The 12519-nt window shown below is 38.8% G+C and overlaps 1 long non-coding RNA gene across 1 annotated transcript; it reads left to right on the top strand.

Annotated features, from left to right (window-relative positions):
* The first annotated feature begins 1244 nt into the window (after window positions 1–1244).
* LOC122693305 lies at window positions 1245–8756 on the top strand. The gene is made up of 3 exons (XR_006340857.1): window positions 1245–1275; window positions 2069–2145; window positions 8735–8756. It is a non-coding gene; the product is annotated as an uncharacterized LOC122693305 (long non-coding RNA).
* The last annotated feature ends 3763 nt before the right edge of the window (window positions 8757–12519 follow it).

The following is a 12519-nucleotide window of genomic DNA, read 5'->3' as shown; positions in this document are numbered from 1 at the left end:
GGATTATAGGGACTGCAACATTTACTTGAGAATTATAAGAAACCATGCCCCACCCCCCAATTTGGGAGTGCAAATGACCAACTGCACAAAATGAATATTTGAAAGTCTAAGAAAATGAAAAATAAATTTCTCATTTGTAATCAAAGATTTGCAACCTCCTAGCTCTTATATTCTGAACTCTTTCCTCTGGTATTTTCTGTTATAATAATAAGAACCTAGGTATGAGACTTAGATAATTGGAACTTTCTCTTCATCATACCTTTTGTCTTTTCCTCCTGATGAAGAGTTCAAAGACCGGTTGGTGACTGAGTTCCTACTATTCTATGTTTTGTTTTTTTTTTTTTTTAATTCACTACATAGAACAAGATGAGATTATATATCCTAACAAAAATGCTTTATTTTCCTTTTTGCTCCCTTCCCATGACAATAAATAAGTCATTTTGTTGACTGATATGTTCTACTGTATCATCCTTTAAATTCAGAAATTTCTCAGTTTCTAAATGTATTCTTAGAATCAAAGCATCTGGTTTTTTGGTACAGCATATGCTTATGAGGACTGAGATGGTATTTTGTTCAGGTTTAGAAAGGAATTTGGTAAAAAGACTTGCACTGTTAGGGAGAAATACCAGTTTCTATCATTAGTACTTAGACTGTTTATATGTTTGCACGTTTTATTCACCCATTACTTAAAAATTAAGGTGCTGCTGGACACTATTGAAAAAAATGTGTTGCTAGATTTTTCCAGAATATGTTTCAAATTTATGAAAAAACTAGAGTAGGAAGGAATTTGTCTATACTCATCGCTGCTTTAAGTAATAGCTGTATTCTACAAAATATGTCTGTCAATTGATTTTTTGCTAAATGGAATCATATTTTTTATTTGACTTATATGAAAATTTCAGAGATGCTTTAGCTATATTATTTGTCAGTGATTTCTAACATTTAGCTTTGAGGTTTTTCTGTCTGGAAATCAAACGATCTGAAAACACTCCTACACACCAAACAGTTATTATTTAATAAAAAAAGAACTCTGGAAATTTACTTTCAAAGTGAAAAACCACTTGACAAAAGGAAAAATAATCCCAGTAATCCTAGTTTATCCCTTTTGTAAACTGTAAACTTCCATTCCAAGTTTTCTGGAAACTGTTTCTACTTCTGTATCATACTGACTGAACACATCTTCAGTATTGCTATATATAGCCTTAGTTACATCAGCGTAGCAGCATTCTCATTTCTCCTTTAAAGAATACTTAAGAGCTATATTTTCCAAGAGTTGTGAATAATTTTATGGTTCAATTTCTATTTGAATGTGGGAAATTTCTGAGGGAAAGATATTTTCTGGACTGTTTGTTCAATGACTTTTGACAGATCTCCATTATTTTTCCTTAGTAAGCAGAAACTTACTGTTCAAATAATTTTACAAGCAAAGCAAAGCTGTTGTTCAATACTACCTTTTCTGGGACTAAGACTTTTGGGCTTTGGAACAGTCTTCAAAGTTAATGTATTAGTTTTAGTTTTCTAAAATAAAAACTAGTTGCCTGAGAAAAGGAAGGCAGAATATCAAATCTGTTGGGAAAAATAGAAATGTTTGAGGTCTAGTTATGCACTGTTGCTTGTCCTCCCCAATAGAAGTTGGAATATGTGAACAATGGACATGACAAAGTAATTGAAATATACCAAAGAAATTTAGCAGTCAAATCACATCTTTATTTAGATAAAATTGCTTTCAGTATACAGCTTCTATAGTTTTCAAATGCCAATTATTTATTTTTTTAATGAAACTTATGATTTTATGGACTTAAAATTGTAGTGCAGTAGCTCATGTATTGGAGAAGGAAATGACAGCCCACTCCAGTATTCTTGCCTGGAGAATCCCATGGACAGAGGAGCCTGGTGGGCTATGGTTCATGCGGTCGCAAGAGTCAGACACGACTTAGTGACTAAACCACCACCAGCAGCTCATGCATATACTATATTCAGATCAAAGGTATTAAATATTGAATAGAATCATGATAGTGTTAGAACCAAACCAACTATAACCTAAAGTGTCCTTTCTGCCTTTACCTAGGTGGCCTCAAAGATGCTATGAATGTGTGTGTGTATGTGTTGGAGGTGAGATTCCCTAGAAAATTAACTTAGAGAAAGGTGAGTAATAATATATTTATTCATGTCATCAGTCATTATTTAGAAATTATTTTTACACTGTGCTGTTATTGGGCTTCCCTGGTGGCTCAGCACTAAAGAATCTGCCTGCAATTGCAGGGGAAGCAAGAAACGCAGGTTCGATCCCTGGGTCAGGAAGATCCCTGAGGAAGGCATGGTAATCCACTCCAGTATTCTTGCCTGGAGAATCCTATGGACAGAGGAGCCTGGGGGCTACAGTCCATGGGGTCACAAAGAGTCAGATACAACTGAAGTGACTGAGTATGGACACGTGCACTTATTATCTCCACAATTAAAAATTCTATTGACATATACAATATTGTATTTATGCAATTCAGGGAGTTTTTATTATGCTGACGTGGTACAAACTTTTTGAAATGTATTCATATTATACAAGGAAGAGTTTCTGCTTTTTTAAAAATTTACTTTTAATTGGGGAGAAATTGCTTTACAATGTTGTGTTGATTTCTGCCATACAGCAATGCAAATCGTCTATAACTGTACATGTACCACCTGTCTCTTGAGCCTCCCTCTTCCCCCTCCCCATCCCCACACCTCACTAGGTCATCACAGAGTGTCAGGCTATGTTCCCTGTGTTATGTAGCAACTTCTGACCAGCTCTCTATTTAACTCACGGTAGTATATATATGTTGATGCTACTTACTCCATTCATCCTGTTCTCTCCTTCCCCCACTGTGTCCATGAGAGTTTCAATTTTGTTGGGAATAGGCAATATATACAACCTGAGAGAAAAGACAAGTTAACAGAAATAATCATTATGACTATAGAACTAGGCATTGTCCTCAGGTGCTTGAAAAGTACTGACCTTCTTTAACAACTTCCTAAAGAACTGACATTATCCTCATTGTACAGATGAGTAAACTGAGGAGCTGAGAGATGGATTAAATTATCCAAGATAACACAGCTACCTAGTGGAGAAGCCATAGGTCAAACTTAGACACTGTGTCTCCAGACCTTACCCTCTCCATCACGGGTCACACTCCCCCTCCTTATGTGAATAAATGCCAGGAGGAGTTGTTTTGACCCCTAAGTTCATGGGTTTACATCAAAGTCATAGTAGCAACATTCATATTGGAGTGGTTAAACAGTTGATTCAATATTTGGGTGAATGATTCATCCTGCCTTCATTCATGCCCACCCTTTGCCCATACTTTAATTGGCATTCAATTAAATTAATTGCTCAGTGTTTATGTTTTTAAAAAAATTGAATCTATATTCTCATTTTGTTTAAATTATATATGGAATCTAGAAGAATGGTACAGATGAACCTATTTGCAAGGCAGAAGCAGAGACACAGACAAGAGAGCAAACATAAGGGAAGAAAGGGGTAGAATGAGTTGGGAGATTGGGATTCATGTATTTGCACTACCATGTATAAAATAGATAATTGATGAGAACTTATTGTATATCATCAGGAACTCTATTTGGTGCTCTGTGGTGACCTAAATCAGAAGGAAATACAAAAAAGAGATGATATATGTACATATAACTGACTCACTTTTCTGTAGAGCAGAAACAAACACAATATTGTAAAGCAACTATACCCCAGTTTTAAAAAATAAATAAATTGAATCTAATTTAAAATAATCTCAAACTTCTCACATCTACCATTTTGAAGGACCTAATATAGTCTGGTATTTTAACTAGATAGATTACAAACCCTATTTTTATTGTAGTTATAAAAAGGGGGCAAATTTATTTATTTATTTATTTTTACTTTCACTGATTGTTAGATCATCGAAAAAGCATGACAGTTCCAGAAAAACACCTACTTCTGCTTTATTGACTATGTCGAACCTTTGACTGTGTGGATCACAATAAACTGTGGAAAATTCTTAAAGAGATGGGAATACCAGACCACCTCACTTACCTCCTGAGAAACCCACGTTTAGGTCAAGAAGCAACAGTTAGAACTGGACATGGAACAACAGACTGGTTCCAAATCGGGAAAGGAGTATGTCAAGGCTGTATATTGTCACCCTGCTTATTTAACTTATATGCAGAGTACATCATGAGAAATGCTGGGCTGGATGAAGCACAAGCTGGAATCAAGATGCCGGGAAAGATATCAATAACCTCAGATATGCAGATGACACCTCCCTTAGGGCAGAAAGTGAAGAAGACCTAAAGAGCCTCTTGATGAAAATGAAAGAGGAGAGTGAAAAAGTTGGCTTAAAGCTCAACATTCAGAAAACTAAGATCATGGCATCTGGTCCCATCACTTCATGGCAAATAGATGGGGAAACAATGGAATCAGTGAGAGACTTTATTTTGGGGGGCTCCAAAATCACTGTGGGGGGCTGCAGATGGAGACTGCAGCCATGAAATTAAAAGACGCTTGCTCCTTGGACGAAAAGCTATGACCAACCTAGATAACTTATTAAAAAGCAGAGACATTACTTTTCCAACAAAGTTTCGTCTAGCCAAGCTATGGTTTTTAGTCATGTATGGATGTGACAGTTGGACTATGAAGAAAGCTGAGTGCCGAAGAATTGATGTTTTTGAACTGTGGTGTTGGAAAATGCTCTTGAGTGACAAGGGAGATCCAACTAGTCAATCCTAAAGGAAATCAGTCCTGAATATTCTTTGGAAGGACTGATGCTGAAGCTGAAACTCCAATACTTTGACCACCTGTTGTGAAAAGCTGACTCATTTGAAAAGACCCTGATGCTGGGAAAGATTGAAGGCGGGAGGAGAAGGGGACGACAGAGGATGAGATGGTTGGATGGCATCACCAACTCAATGGACATGAGTTTGAGTAAACTCTGGGAGTTGGTGATGGACAGGCAGGTCTGGCTAAACTGAACTGAATTGACTGAAAAACCCAGAAGAAAAAGTCTTTATTTCTGCAGACCTATTAATCAGAAAGAAAGGTGATAATCCAATTATTTAAATCCCTGACTGTCTAAGAACAGCATGATAGTGGACTTTTTGCTTAATTGAATTTTGGGGATCTCAAAGATCACCACGATGAAATCATTCATTCAAAAACTTCCATCAAAGTATTATTTGGTACAGGTATATAAAGGAAAGTTGGTATAGTTGTTTGTTAGCATATATTGCTTTTATGTAAGTCAAATTTGTGCAGTAATAGCCAATTTACATTGGTTTTATATTGAATAGTGGGATGAGAAATAGGATTAGTACAATCAGATCAGTTCAGTTCAGATCAGTCGCTCAGTCATGTCTGAATCTTTGTGACCCCGTGGACTGCAGCATGCCCGGCCTCCCTACCCATCACCAACTCCTGGAGCTTAATCAAACTCAGGTCCATCGAGTCAGTGATGCCATCCAACAATCTCATCCTCCGTCATCCCTTTCTCCTCCCACCTTCAATCTTTCCCAGCATCAGGGTCTCTTCCGTCACTTCTTCACATCAGGTGGCTAAAGAATTGGAGTTTCAGCTTCAGCATCAGTCTTTCCAACGAATACCCAGGACTGATCTCCTTTAGGATGGACTTGTTGGATCTCCTTGCAGTCCAAGGACTCTCATCAGTCTTTTCCAACACCACAGTTCAAAAGCATCAATACTTTGGTGCTCAGCTTTCTTTATAGTCCAACTCTAACATCCATACATGACTACTGGAAAAGCCACACATTTGAGTACCCAGACCGTTGTTGGCAAAGTAATGCCTCTGTCTTTTAATATGCTGTAGGTTGGTCATAACTTTTCTTTCAAGGAGCAAATGTCTTTTAATTTCAAGGCTGCAATCACCATCTGCAATGATTTTGGAGCCTCCCAAAAATAAAGTCTGTCACTATTTCCACTGTTTCCCCATCTATTTGCCATGAAGTGATGGGACCAGATGCCATGATCTTAGTTTTCTGAATGTTGACCTTTAAGCCAACTTTTTCCACTCTCCTCTTTCACTGTCATCAAGAGACTCTTTAGTTCTTCTTTGCTTTCTGCCTTAAGGGTGGTGTCATCTGCATATCTGAGGTTGTTGATATCTTTCCGGGCAATATTGATTCCAGCTAGTGCTTCATCCAGTCCAGCGTTTTGCATGATGTACTCTGTATATAAGTTAAATAAGCAGGGTGACAATATACAGCCTTGATGTACTCCTTACCCAATTTGAAACCTGTCTTTTGTTCCATGTGCAGTTGTAACTGTTGCTTCCTGACCTGCATACAGATTTCTTAAGGCACAGGTCAGGTGGTCTGGTATTCCTATCTCTTTAAGAATTTTACAAAGTTTGTTGTGATCCACACAGTTGACTGTATGGCTTTGGCATAGTCAATAAAGCAGAAATAGATGTTTTCCTGAAACTCTTGCTTTTTCGATGATCCAGTGGATGTTGGCAATTTGATCTCTGATTCCTTTGCTTTTTCTAAATCCAGCTTGAACATGTGGAAGTTCATGACTCATGTGCCATTGAAGCCTAGATTGGAGAATTTGGAGCATTACTTTACTAGCGTGTGAGATGAGTGCAATTGTGTGGTAGTTTGAGCATTCTTTAGGATTGCCTTTCTTAGGGATTGGAATGAAAACTGACCTTTTCCAGTCCTGTGGCCACTGCTGAGTTTTCCAAATTTGCTGGCATATTGAGTGCAGCACTTTCCCAGCATCATCTTTTAGGATTTGAAATAGCTCAACTGGAATTCCATCACCTCCACTAGCTTTGTTTGTAGTGATGCTTCCTAAGGCCCACTTGTTTTTGCATTCCAGGATATCTGGCCCTAGGTAAGTGACCATACCATCGTGATTATCTGGGTTGTGAAGATGTTTTTTGTATAGTTCTCCTGTGTATTCTTGCCAGCTCTTCTTAATATTTTCTGCTTCTGTTAGGTCCATATCATTTCTGTCCTTTATTATGCCAATCAATGCATGAAATATTCCCTTGGCATCTCTAATTTTCTTGAAGAGATCTCTAGTCTTTTCCATTCTTTTTTTTCCCCTCTATTTCTTTAAACTGATCACTGAGGAAGACTTTCTTATCTCTCCTTGCTATTCTTTGGAACTCTGCATTCAAATGGGTATATCTTTCCTTTTCTCCTTTGCTTTTCGCTTCTCTTCTTTTCACAGCTTTTTGTAAGGGCTCCTCAGACAGTCATTTTACTTTTTTGCTTTTCTTCTTCTTGGGGATGGTCTTGATCCCTGCCTCCTGTACAATGTCATGAACCTCTGTCAATAGTTCTTCAGGTACTCTATCAGGTCTGATCCCTTGAATCTATTTTTCACTTCTACTGTTAATTGTAAGAAATTTGATTTAGGTCATACCTGCGTGGTCTAGTGGTTTTCCCTCCTTTGTTCAATTTAAGTCTGAATTTGGCCCTAGGGTGTTCATGATCTGAGACACAGTCAGCTCCAAGTCTTGTTTTTGCTGACTGTATAGGTCTTCTTCATCTTTGACTGCAAAGAATATAATCAATTTGATTTCAATATTGACCATCTGGTGATGTCCATGTGTAGTCTTCTCTTGTGTTGTTGGAAGAGGGTGTTTGCTATGACCAGTGCATTCTCTTGGCAAAACTCTATTAGCCTTTGCCCTGCTTCATTCTGTACTCCAAGGCCAAATTTGCCAGTTACTCCAGGTACTTCTTGACTTCCTACTTTCGCATTCCAGTCCCCTATAATGAAAAGGACATCTTTTTTGGGTGTAGTTTTAGAAGGCCTTGTAGGTCTTCATAGAACTGTTCAACTTCAGCTTCTTCAGCATTACAGGTTGGACTTGGTATAGACTTGGATTACTGTAATATTGAATGGTTTGCCTTGGAAACGAAAAGAGATCATTCTGTCATTTTTGAGATTGCATCCAAGTACTGCATTTTGAACTCTTTTGTTGTTTATGATGGCTACTTCATTCCTTCTAAGGGATTCTTGCCCTTAGATATAATGGTCATCTGAGTTAAATTCAACCATTCCAGTCCATTTTAGTTTGTTGATTCCTAAAAGGTCGACTTTCACTCTTGCCATCTCCTGTTTGACCACTTCCAATTTGCCCTGATTCATGGACCTAACAATCCAGATTCCTATACAATATAGCTCTTTACAGCACTGGGCGTTTCTTCTATCACCAGTCACAGGTGCAACTGGCTGTTTTTCTTTGTTGTTGTTTTGCCTCCATCTCTTCGTTCTTTCTGAAGTTATTTCTCTACTGATCTCCAGTAGCATACTGGGCACCTACTGACCTGGGGAGTTCATCTGTCAGTGTCCTATCTTTTTGCCTTTTAATACTGTTCTTGTGGTTCTCAAACCAAAAATACTGAAGTGGCTTGCCATTCCCTTCTCCAGTGGACCACATTTTGTCAGAACTCTCCACTATGACCCATCCGTCTTGGGTGGCCCTACACAGCATAGCTTATAGTTTCATTGAGTTAGACAAGGCTATTTTCATGTGATCAGTTGGTTAGTTTTCTGTGATTGTGATTTTCATTGTCTGCCCTCTGATTTAGAAGGATACTAGGCTTATGGAAGCTTCCTGATGGGAGAGACTGACTGAGGGGGAAGCTGGGTTTTGTTCTGATGGGCGGGGCCATGCTCAGTAAATCTTTAATCCAGTTTTCTGTTGATGGGTGGAGCTGTGTTCCCTCCCTGTTATTTACCCAGGCCCAAACTATGGTGGAGGTAATGAAGAAAATGGCGACCTTCTTCAAAAGGCCCCATGCATGTACTGCTACACTCAGTTCCCTCAGCCCTGCAGCCGGCCACCATGGACCCACACCTCCGCCGGAGACTCCTGGACACTCATGGGCAAGTCTGGGTTAGTCTCTTGTGGGGTCACTGCTCCTTTATCCTGGGTCCTGGTGCACACAGATTCTATTTGTGTCCTTTAAGAATCTATTTTCCAGTCCTGTGTATAGTCCTGTGGCAGCTCTATGGTGGGGTTAATGGCGACCTCCTCCACGAGGACTTATGCCATGCCCAGGTCTGCTGCACCCAGAGCCCCTGCCCCTGCCGCAGTCCACTGCTGACCCGCACCTCCACAGGAGACTCTCAGACACAGTTCTGTCTCAGTCTCTGTGGGGTCTCTGGGTCCTGGTGTGCACAAGGTTTGTTTGAGCCCTCTGAGTGTCTCTGTCGGAAATGGGGTTTGATTCTAAATGCGAATTCGCCCCTCCTACCATCTTGCTGGTGCTACTCTGCCCTTGGACGTGGGGTATCTCCTCACGGCTGCTCCAGAGCAGCATAGCTGCCACTCCAATGCCTTGTAGCTGCCGCTCCAGCCAGTACAATCAGATGAAGGTCAGTAAATCACGCCATGGGTAAGGTTTATTTTTTCTTATTCTGTGCCATGAATATTTTACATAAAATTGAATCATTGGAAGGCATTTTCCCTTATCAATTATTTTTATTTATCAAAAATCTATTATTTTTAGCTGATAGGAAGATTAGAAACATATTTTCATTTCAACCATAGAAAGGATATAGCATTATAATTTGCTTTCATCTGCTGTTTGTCCTGACTTTCTGTTATTTTATTTAGCATGTCTGTTGATCTAATTCTTCTGACCTCTAACAGGTATATTTTCCAGGCTTCAGCATATGGATACACAGATGATAAGTACAACACTTAGCCCTGCTCACTGATTTTTTTTCCTTCTCTGTAACTTGAAGTTCTAATTCAAGCTCTCATTGGGGCTGAAAGAGAAGGGAAAACATAACCTCAATATGATGCAAAAAGCATAAATGGTTCATTTTCTTTATCCTTGAAAGCATCTTGACTTCATAAACAATGGAGGAGTTGCTGCCATGAGGCCTGATTCCTCCCTAAGTATATTAGTCATCAAGGTTTGAAGTGGGAGGAGGAGAACAGAAGGGTCTGAAAGTCTCTCCTTGTACAGGGAAAATAAAGGCTTATCTTCCATATGATGCCTCACCTTCCACTCCTCACCCTGAAGACTACCGATGTGACTTCATGAGGGTTTGTTATGGTCTCTCATCCGTTTCCATGGACTGTGGGTACCAGGCATTCTTGGTCCTAATATTCCAGTGATGGTGCTTGCAGGCTCTACAATGTTGTCTACTGAAGCACCTCCACTCCCATCGGGTCCTGTTTCCTTGACTTTTTCTCCAGATGCTAAGAACAAGAATTTGAAAAGTGTGATTGAGTGAAAGGTCCTCCACAAGAATCAGTTGCCAGGGGTCATCACTATGGCTGGCATGACATTCACCTCGGTGACAGACTTCTCTCCTGTCTCCCATTTCCAGATAACTTACACATTTAACAACATATGCAGCGAGCTTCTATTGATATTATTTCTCTACACCAGCCATTCTGCCATATTTCATGTTATTGCATTCTGTTATAATCTTGAATCTCACACACACACAGAATCTCTTTCCATATGCAGCTTGTGTGGAAGGGAGAAGATAGAAAATTAAGCCAAGTTACTAAGGTAATTATCAGTTTTTGAAAGTTCTGTGAAAGACCCAGTTGCTGTAATAGAGAAAAGTTGGTGGTTGGGGCTGGGTGGATCTCCAGGGACGGTCTTTTTTACTGTCTGAGCCTACATCATGAGGATTTAGTGAGTATATGCAATCTATCCAATGTGTACATTTCTATTTTATTATCATTTGGTTGCCTTATAGCTTTCAAGTAAATTCAAACCTTTTGTAAAAGTAGCAGGATAGAAATAATATCTAGCAGAAGTTGCTAGCTGCCAAACTAGTGATGTAGATATAAATGCATCTATAAAATGAAACTTAATTTGTAAATTAGTTTCTACTTCAGTGTAGATAATCTCAATTACATGACCAGCAGGTGCCTGTATCAAAACCCTGCAAGTCCTATATCTAGAGTATTTACGCCTAGGAAAATCCTCTAGGGTTTCCCTGATCTACAGAAAGACAAAGGAAGAGAAGTAAACTCTGAAATGGAGTGCAGGGGATTTGTGCAAGCTCATTCCAAACACCGACAAATATGCCTTTAACAATGGTAAGATTTCAGATGAAGAGCATGTATTGAATGTGCTTTGGGGTCATTAGGTGGAGTCCACGCTGGATAACTTACGGCAGTGCAGTGATTTACCAGCCCTTTTCACTGTCAATTAGAAGATTCCAGAGCACACAAGTTACCACATCTCCCACAGAGGCTGAGAAGTAGAGCAAAGAACACAGACTCAAGCTCCTACCATGTTTGGCTAAGTCATTAATTTCAACTGTATTGCAATCTGAGGTCTGTTATCAAAGGACCAGAGAACCAGGGGAGCAGTAAAAAAAAAAAAAAAAGTAAGAACTAGTTAAAAAGTAGGATTCCTGTGACATGCAGGGGCCTGACTGGATTGAATAGTGCTTGAGAAGTCTTGGCTACTTCTGGGGGAAAAATGACAGAAACATTTTTGGCAGTATGTTATATATAATAAATAGTATTGGATAATAAAATAGCTAACCTTCCAGGAATTTAACAACACATATGCTTCATTTATGCTGCAATGTAAAAGAAAATTTCCAGTGATAGGATTAGGACTCAAATATTTTATTAATCATTAAGAAAATATTATTTATATGGAAGAGTATCTTCATATTAAAGAAACTGGCTGTAAAGGCTTTCTTATTTGTTTTATGGAAATATGTGAAGGTAGAGGATAAAAAACATGTCTTCAGTATGTCTCCTATTCATTTACAGCTTTTCCTTCAAGTCTCTGACTACTGAGTAATGGTTATTATCTCCTTTTTACCCAGGTGATTGAAGATTCTGTTGACATCTGGAAAATAGCATATTTACAAACATCATTTTATTTATTTATTACAATTTTTTTTTATGTGGACCATATTTAAAGTATATCGAATTTGTTACAATATTACTTTTGTTTTATATTTTGTTTTTTTGTTTTTGGTCATGAGGCATGTGGGATCTTAGCTACCCAATCAGGAATGGAAAACCTGCACCCTCTACATTGGAAGGTGAAGTCTTAACTACTGGATCACCAGGCAAGTTCCCAAACATGGTTTTTAAAATATATGATGGTTTATACAAATGGTTCTAAAAGGAATAGTCTTACTATTACTTACATAATGAAATGGATAAGATAATGATTTATAATACCTGTGTAATTGATTTGTTGTTATTCAGTCACCAAGGCATGTTCGACTCTTTGTGATTCCATGGACTGTAGCATGACAGGTTCCCCTCTTCTTCACTATCTCCCAGAGTTTGTGCAAATTCATGTCCAGTGCGCTGGTGATGCTATCCAACCAACTCATCCTCTACTGCCCCTTTTCTTCCTGCTCTCAGCCTTTCTTCAGCATCAGGGTCTTTTCCAATGAGTCAGCTCTTTGTATTAGGTGACCAAAGGATTGGAGCTTCAGCTTCAGATCAGTTCCTCCAGTGACTATTCATTGTTGACTTCTTTAGGATTGCCTGGTTTGATCTCCTTGCAGTCCAAGGGACT

Source organism: Cervus elaphus, chromosome 5 (assembly GCF_910594005.1).
Source record: "Cervus elaphus chromosome 5, mCerEla1.1, whole genome shotgun sequence".
Lineage (NCBI taxonomy): Eukaryota > Metazoa > Chordata > Mammalia > Artiodactyla > Cervidae > Cervus > Cervus elaphus.
Note: the sequence above shows the minus strand (reverse complement) of the source record. Positions and strands in the feature narration are given on the sequence as shown.